The sequence below is a fragment of the Hibiscus syriacus genome, unplaced genomic scaffold (genome assembly GCF_006381635.1).
Source record: "Hibiscus syriacus cultivar Baekdansim isolate YM2019G1 unplaced genomic scaffold, ASM638163v2 tig00111758_pilon, whole genome shotgun sequence".
In the NCBI taxonomy this organism is placed as follows: domain Eukaryota; kingdom Viridiplantae; phylum Streptophyta; class Magnoliopsida; order Malvales; family Malvaceae; genus Hibiscus; species Hibiscus syriacus.
Window position 1 is genome coordinate 2,448,507 of NW_024063170.1, and position 7,828 is coordinate 2,456,334.

General features: G+C 38.1%; 1 pseudogene; it reads right to left on the reverse strand.

Annotated features, from left to right (window-relative positions):
- Positions 1–233: 233 nt before the first annotated feature.
- LOC120169362 lies at positions 234–7,512 on the reverse strand (annotated as a pseudogene).
- Positions 7,513–7,828: the final 316 nt, after the last annotated feature.

Here is a 7,828-nt window from a genome sequence, read left to right on the forward strand (position 1 = left end):
GTTTACCTCCCACCTCTGCTTCAACAAAGAGCAAACTTAAAATTGGGAAACGGCAGTAAAATGAATCAGCTTGAGTTTGTAAAGGGCTTTCCTTCGAGAAGCATTGAGTTTGGGATGAAATGCAGCACTTTGATTTTACATGTCACTTCTGGTGTATTGGTTCTCAACCGACTCCCCCACCGTGTTTTTCTCGCCAATTCGGGTAGTTGTCGGGCACCTCTAGCCTCTCTTCCCGGTGGAGGAGGGAGTTTTTGTTGATATCAGAATCAATAAACATTGTTGCTTTCGTAGAAGTTTGTAATATGTTTTATGATTCATTCTACAAAGGGTTCCCCTGCAACTTCTCGTTTTCCGCCTTTTTCATTTCTTGCTCAAGCTGCTTGCAGTTCTCATCATGAGCTTTGTTAAACAACCTCACAAAATTGAGCAGAGTTGATGTAACTACAATAGACAACAGTAGTTTAGAAAAGTAACATGAAATAATATAGACCGTCCATTAAAGTGAATATACAAGTAAATGAGTTCCAAAACAAAGGGATAAACACAGGTTACTGATGAGTGCTAGCTGGAAATAGATCTTCATCACATTTGAAGCCTCAGAAGCTAATGAACAAAGGGAGATAGTAAAAGCATTTCCTTTTTTTCTTCGTTTATGTTCAATGTCTAGTGTGGTTTTCGTACTAGCTTAAAGTTGAAGGTTTTACTTTTTACATCAATACCTTGTTCAAAGGAACATTTAGCTGGATCTCCGAATAAATAATCAATGCATCTACGTTTCTACCCTGTCGAAATAGAACCCAGATAATGATGGTTTAACATGGTGAACGGTCGTAAGAACGCCACCGTTTGCAACAAAAGCAGAGACATACCACCCCGGAGTATAATGAAGCCAGGGATCTCACTTCAGCTTCAGCAAAAAAGGAACTCCTTTATTTCGGAAAACAAAAGAAAACATTGAAAAGAAATATGCATATATGTGCTTATAGGTATATGATTATGTGGTTACATCCATAATACGGTTATTTCTTTCATACCTCGCGAAAGTTTTGTGACACAGGTCCATCATTTTCAGAACTCGACAGTTCTTGAACGACTTCCTCCAATCCTTTGCTTACGGCTTGCATTTCCTCTGCCAAAAATTTCAGTTGTATCTAGATGGGACCCACGTTAGTGGTAAGATGCTAGCTCTAACTCGAAATTATTTGTGTTAAGAACAACATACCTTTGATGCCGGTTCTAAACTTGAAATATCTTTTGAAATTCTAGTACAACTGGAAGCTTATCAGCAAGTACCTAGAATTTTTATCCAGAATTACTATAATCAATTCAATATGTTTAAATTTTTAGAGATAGTCAAAGGATTAAATAATATATGCTTTAAAATTACTATAGGTTTCAAAAGCTTTAAAGAAGACAATAATAGTCACAAAAATACAAAAAATTGATCACCGTTAATACCTTACAAAGGTAATGCATGAGAGTCATCTTATGTTCCGTGCACGTGTATCTGTCAGTTTAAGAAGGCTGTCCAATCTAAATCCGACAGCAGAACCTAAAGCAAACGCATCGACATAGAACAAAAAGTGCAAAATAACATCATTAAACAAGGAAAAAATGAAGACTGTAAAGCTAAATCTAATAGATCATATGCAGCCAACTGAAACCCGATGAAGCTCAATACTTGAATGCATCTTAAGCTGCATCAACGAGAAATAGAATGACAAAATGAAGAAAAAAAAGACAAATAAATTGTCGGTGGTTCAAAGAAAGTAAAGAAAGTAGGAAACGGTATTTTAAGGGCATTTATCATATAGTTCATAGCAAGTCGCATTAGCAAATGGTATTAGTGCTAACGAGTGCACATTTGGAGACCCATGATAAACTTATCGATTTCCGTGCCTTCTAATACTGATGATAAGAAGTATGATAGTGCATTAGCATTGTTCCTTTACCAGCTAAATCATAGTTAACTCACCCCTTGCAGTTCCCTGATTCAAAGCATTTCCTAATGAAAGATTGTCTGCATTAATCTCTTCAATTTGACAGAATTTCTGATCTGATAAAGAAGTTTTAACATAATGTGACGTCAATCATTGGATAATGAAAACTTTCCGTAAAAAGAATACAAGCAAAAAACTGAATAACTTGCCTCCTCCACTATAGAGTTTACAATATTAAGGCTACCTCTGAGGTCAGAAACCTAAGGACAGTTCAAGGCCACATAAATAACAATGAAAGAGAAGAACATTTAGCAACCCTGGAATTTCGATACGAATTCAGATCAAACCTGGGAGCGAAACTGAATCTTGAAAGAGAATACCCTAAGCTTGATTCAACTCGGGGACTTTCATTAGCTCCAAGAAGAACTGTTTCAGAGGTCCCAGAAACATACTGATCCATATGATGCTAAAAGAAGATATCAAGTAAAACTTCCATTCTCAGCAATGAACTACTTTGGAAGCTGAACCAAGGTGATTATGCAGTTTGCCATCAATATCTTGTAAGCAGATAAATTAAAATTCAATATCTTGGATAAATACCATATGAATAATCAGCCAATTGTGTGAACACGCAATATGGGATTGTCTAGTCCTAATTTTCCTTTCCGGTTGATGACGGGATCTAGCAATAAAATAAACAATGTATAAGGAAACAGTTATAAATCCTACATACCAGTTCACATTTTCCCAACTTATCCTTGTCTCCAGTGTAGCCCTGAACAAGAACTCATTTCACCTTCAGCTAGCTCCATCTCCCTTTGGTAGGACAAAATTTTATAAGGTTATCAACTTGGTCAACATCTAATGCTGATTCCTCCAAGGCGAGAACCGAACTCTGCAAGTTTAGAAAATAGCATAAAGCTAACAGCAAGCAGAATCGGATTGAATGGATTGTTAGTGAAATTGATATTTGTGCTTATTGACTCCAATATCTAGACTATCATTTGATAGCACATACATTGTCAAATGATAAGAAATATTACTTTTTGATATCCAGGTATACATAAGAATCAAGATTGGGAATTCATTATGCATGTTTTGGTTCTCTGTACGACTACAGATTCTGACCAAGTTTTTAATAATAAAATTGTTCGAGTCCCCTACACTAGTAGTAACAGCAGTTCCCTTGGTATCCTGAAATTACAGCAACCTTTTCTCCTTAAGGATCATATAACTAAGCTTTTCCCTGTCCATTAAAACTTAGTTCCACTTTTAAACAGTCTAAAATGATGGGTAGATGAAGGACAGAGTTCTTACATGTATATTTGTTAAAAAGAAATAGAAAGGTGCTAACATGAATATGCAACAAATTGGAAAAAAGACAAAACCAGTCCACCGGGATGAGTTTGCAGTTGATTTGTGGGTTAAAATTATCCCAAAAAAGGTTTTCAAGCAACAATTTTAGATAAGTAAATGATTGCATGCTGTAAATAATAACATTCAACCTACCATTAATTCAGGCAACGACACTTTCACTTTTGAAAGCATGATTTCACAATTATACGCGAGTCTAAGGTCAATCTGCAAGAAGGAATGGTACTAAAACAAAGGCATACTATATATAATAAGGTTCATCATTTGGCAATCATCATAAAGCACACATGGTATGAAGTCTTAGTTCATGCGTGAGTATGAATCAGACTGAAAGTCTGCATTTTAAACTCACCATTCCAAGTTTCCAATTCATGTATGAGTATCTGTCATTGCTTATCTGCACCAACTTTCCAATTGGAGCATTAAAATGCTTTGTATTTTCTACGGCAATGAGCTGATAAGCACTGACAAGCAGGATAAAAACTGTATTCAGTATTTAATAAACGAAGACAAGGGTTAATTGCTTAGTACGTAACCTTAAAACTGAAGATTGATGTTAACATCTAAGAATCAAGCAAATGAACCTTAATGAATCTTAAAATGCATTACCAGTTGCACCTTTTCAGTTTTTGGCCCTTTTGCTGCACGAGAACTTGATTTACTACGATTTGTTTTAGGAGCTGCTGCTGAGAATAGATTCTCAAGCTCTGATATGTCGATCTCAGGAGCCCTACAACGAGTGTTACCGTTCCATAAGACTTAAAAGGACACATAATTTATTTATTTTTTTAAAAAAATCCAAACTTAGCAGAGCAACGTGTACTTGGAAGCTTCACTTGTTTTTTGTGCTTCAGCCCATAAGCTTCCCTGTACGGCTCTAGACAACTTCAACCAATGCAATGGCTTTTTCTTGTTCTGGTCGTTCTTTGAATCACCACGTGACAAAGTCTGTTCTTTGCATTTGTGGATGAAATAAAAGGTGGTGGTGCAGGAGTTGAAGGTCCTACTTGCCTTCTTACCAAAAGGAACAGGGGGTGGCGGGTGGTGAGGGTGTTGTTGATGAACCAGTTGTTGTGGGTGGAGGTGGGGGTGAGGGTGTTGTTAATGACCAGTTGTGGGTGGGGGTGGTGGGGCTGGTGCTGATGATATAGTTGGTGATGGTGGTGGGAATGCAGATGATGTAACAGTTGGGGGTGGTGGTGGTGGGGTGCAGACAATGAACAATTGATGGTGGTGGTGGGAGTGCTGATGATGAACATTGGGGTTGGTAGTGGGGAGGTGTAGGTGCTGATGATGATACAGTTGGAGGTGGTAGGGGGTGTAGATGATGAACAGTTGGGGGAGGTGGTGTGGGTGGTGCTGATGATGATACAGTTGGGGCTTGTGGTGGGCGTGGTGCAGTGCTTAATGATATAATTAGGGCTTGTTGTGGGGGTGGTGTGGGTGCTGATGATGATACAGTTGGGGCTCGAGGTGGGGGTGGTGCAGATGCTGATGAGGAAATATTGGGGCTTCTGGTTGGGGTGATGCGACTGATGATAATGAAACAGTTGGACCAGTTATAGGTGATAATGGTGATAGTGTTTGGTGGGGGGTTTGATAATGTACCATCTGTGGGTGATGGTGGGGTGGGGGTGGTGATGTTGATAATGGAGTAGTTGAACTTACTTCTTGAATGGAATGAATAGGAGGTAGTGAAAGTGCAGGAAGTGCGGTGTGGAAGTTGCATTTCCTTAAAGGTGGCATTGTAGGAGGTATTGGTACTGGAGTTGTCATTAACTCAGCTAAAGCATCCTTCAAAAATTGAGACATTTCTGGAGGCATGCCACTAATAATTTGATTCTCTTTAACAGGTGGTGTTTTCGGAGGTGGTGTAGCAGGTGTGGTCACTTTGACCGTAAGGTCCTCCTTGGCAGTTGGTATTTTAGGAGGTGGAGATTTAATAGGAGGGGTTTGTCTAGTAGCATGGTCCTCCTTGCCAAATGGTGTTAAAGAGATGTCACAGGTGAAGCTGTGTAGAAGCTGGAGAGTACACAGAAGAGGAAGCCTTGGAAGGGTGATCTTTGGCTAATGCAGCAGACTGGTTATTTTGTTGATGTGAAACCGCAGACTGATTGAATGGTTCAATTTGAGAGTCTTGGGGCTTAGCCTCCTTACTTATAGGTGACTTGTTTGAGGGCACAACCAGAGTCTTCAAAGCCATAGTTGTGCGACTCATTGGGCTACTTGGTAATGCCGCTAGTAGTTTTTCTTCCAAAAGTGTTCTAGGACTAGTTCTCCCTCGCTGAGGGTTGTCAACACTGTTATTCGAGTCACTATCGGAGTTCTCTTGGGAAATATTTAATGCACCTATTTGTTGAAGCATGTTATATGTGGCATCTGACTTGGAATCCAACCAGTCAAGATTACTAAACATTTCTTGAACTTTGGAAAATGCTTCTACAGGAACTCATTCTTTCTCTTCATAGCAAAAAGGATCCGTGGGAGTAACGGAAGAAGCAACATCCATTTCTGAGAAAAGAATCTTCACCCACAAGGTAACTTCTATTAGAAGAAAACACACACACCCGAAAAGAAAATACTTACAATCAAATATACATGAATTTATATATATAACCTCAGATCTAAATTTTTTGGGAAAGTGCTCCTTAGCATCCCACAATTATCAAGTTCATCTCGACTGAATATTAGAATGTTTGATCTAATAAAAGCTGTGTTAAACACAGTCCTGAATATCTTCTCTCCTTCCTTGTCATTCAAGTTGACACACTCAACCACAACATCACCTTGAACATGGCAGTTTATGTCAATTTTAGCAAGTGCACATTCTTTCTGCACTAGAAACAACAAGATGTTACCCAATCAAACACACACATATAAGATATAAAAATATGAGGAAGCATATAAAACAAGATGTTGGCATGCATCCACACGTAGCATGTAGATTAACAGAACAATACATATATTAGAGAGATGTGATATTACCTGCTTATAATACAGACACAGTTGCTACTTTTAAGGCTTGAGTATAACAGTTTGGAGTTTTATCAGCAGCAAGGGAAGGATCCTGTCCATGTATTCTAAATATCGGACGACACCCTCCCTCTCCATCAATGTTTGGAATGTGTCTAAGAATGATGCAACCCAAGGTGAGAGCTTGATCCAAAGGAGGCCATTCTGCGACCACATTCCTCCTCGATATATACCGTAGATACCTCAATTGTGAAGGTATAGGATTCAGGGATAACAACACTTGCAAACACTCATTCGGAGCTTGCCTGTATATATATCCAATGTCTTATGCTCTCCACTGTAATGCTTCCTATATAGCAGCAATGCAGCCAGCACGAAAGCCATGACTGGCCAACCACCCGCTCGCAATGCATTAGTAAAATTATTCTGATCAAGTGAGAGCCAACTTTCGCATGATCTCATGAAAAGGTTGAGCACCTCCATTGTGATTAACGGACACCCTTCATAATGACAGGGGTAATCCATTATTTTCATATCATACTCGGAGAGTAATTCTGTCATATAGCTTCTCTTGTCGCCCTCGCGGAAATTAAAGACCAAAACGAAGCCTCATGGAAGTGATTTGAAAGAATACTAATATTCCCTTCAAGTGGACTTTGTAGGTTTCTTCTTCCCAAGAATCAATAGAGAAGCATCAATCAAAACTATTTTCCATCATAGCACACAATTTGTCAGGCACTTACTTTTTCGAGTGATACAATTACCCTAAAAGAAATAAACTATAATTCATCTACCTAAATTCTGTTTTTATACTCTTTGCTCCTACCTATACTTTAAACCCAATTTAAAATGTAAACTTTCCATTCTTCTCAAATTTTCTAACCAACCAAACAGAACCCAGAACCTAAAAAACAGCAATCTTTTCAAAATTCTTTAACCACCCCAATACTATTCATTTCCAAAGGGACCAATCTTTCCATATTTCAAAAAAGTTGAGAGATTTCAATATAATCATTGAATTTCTATTTTCAGCAAACCTAAATCCCAATTATATACATAAAAAAGAGGAAAGAGCACGAATTAAAGCAAAGGCAAGAAGAGAAAAACCACCATGAACACGTTCACAGATCTCCAGGAGGCCCTCAGGTGGCTTCTTGTAGAAGAGTTTACGAAACAAACCCATGCCTTAGCTCCAGATTCCTTGAAAGTTGAAACCCAGATAACAAAATCACTAAAACAAAAAAAGAAAGGTAAAAGAGGAAACAAAAAACAGAAAGAAAAAAAAACAGACTTTGTCTTGAAATAAGGAGTTTGTTGAAAGGGCATTGTAAATTCTATCAAGGCTTCAACTTTGCAGCTGACAAGTAAGAGAGAAGCCATAATGTCACCCTTTAATGACATATACTACAACATTTTATCCTATTTTTGTTTTTTTTTAATTTTATTTTTTCATTTAGTTTTATGAAACGATTATCTTGTAAAACACGATTGACAAATGCCCCCAATATAGCCATTATTAACAGTTGAGAAGTTTAGAAACA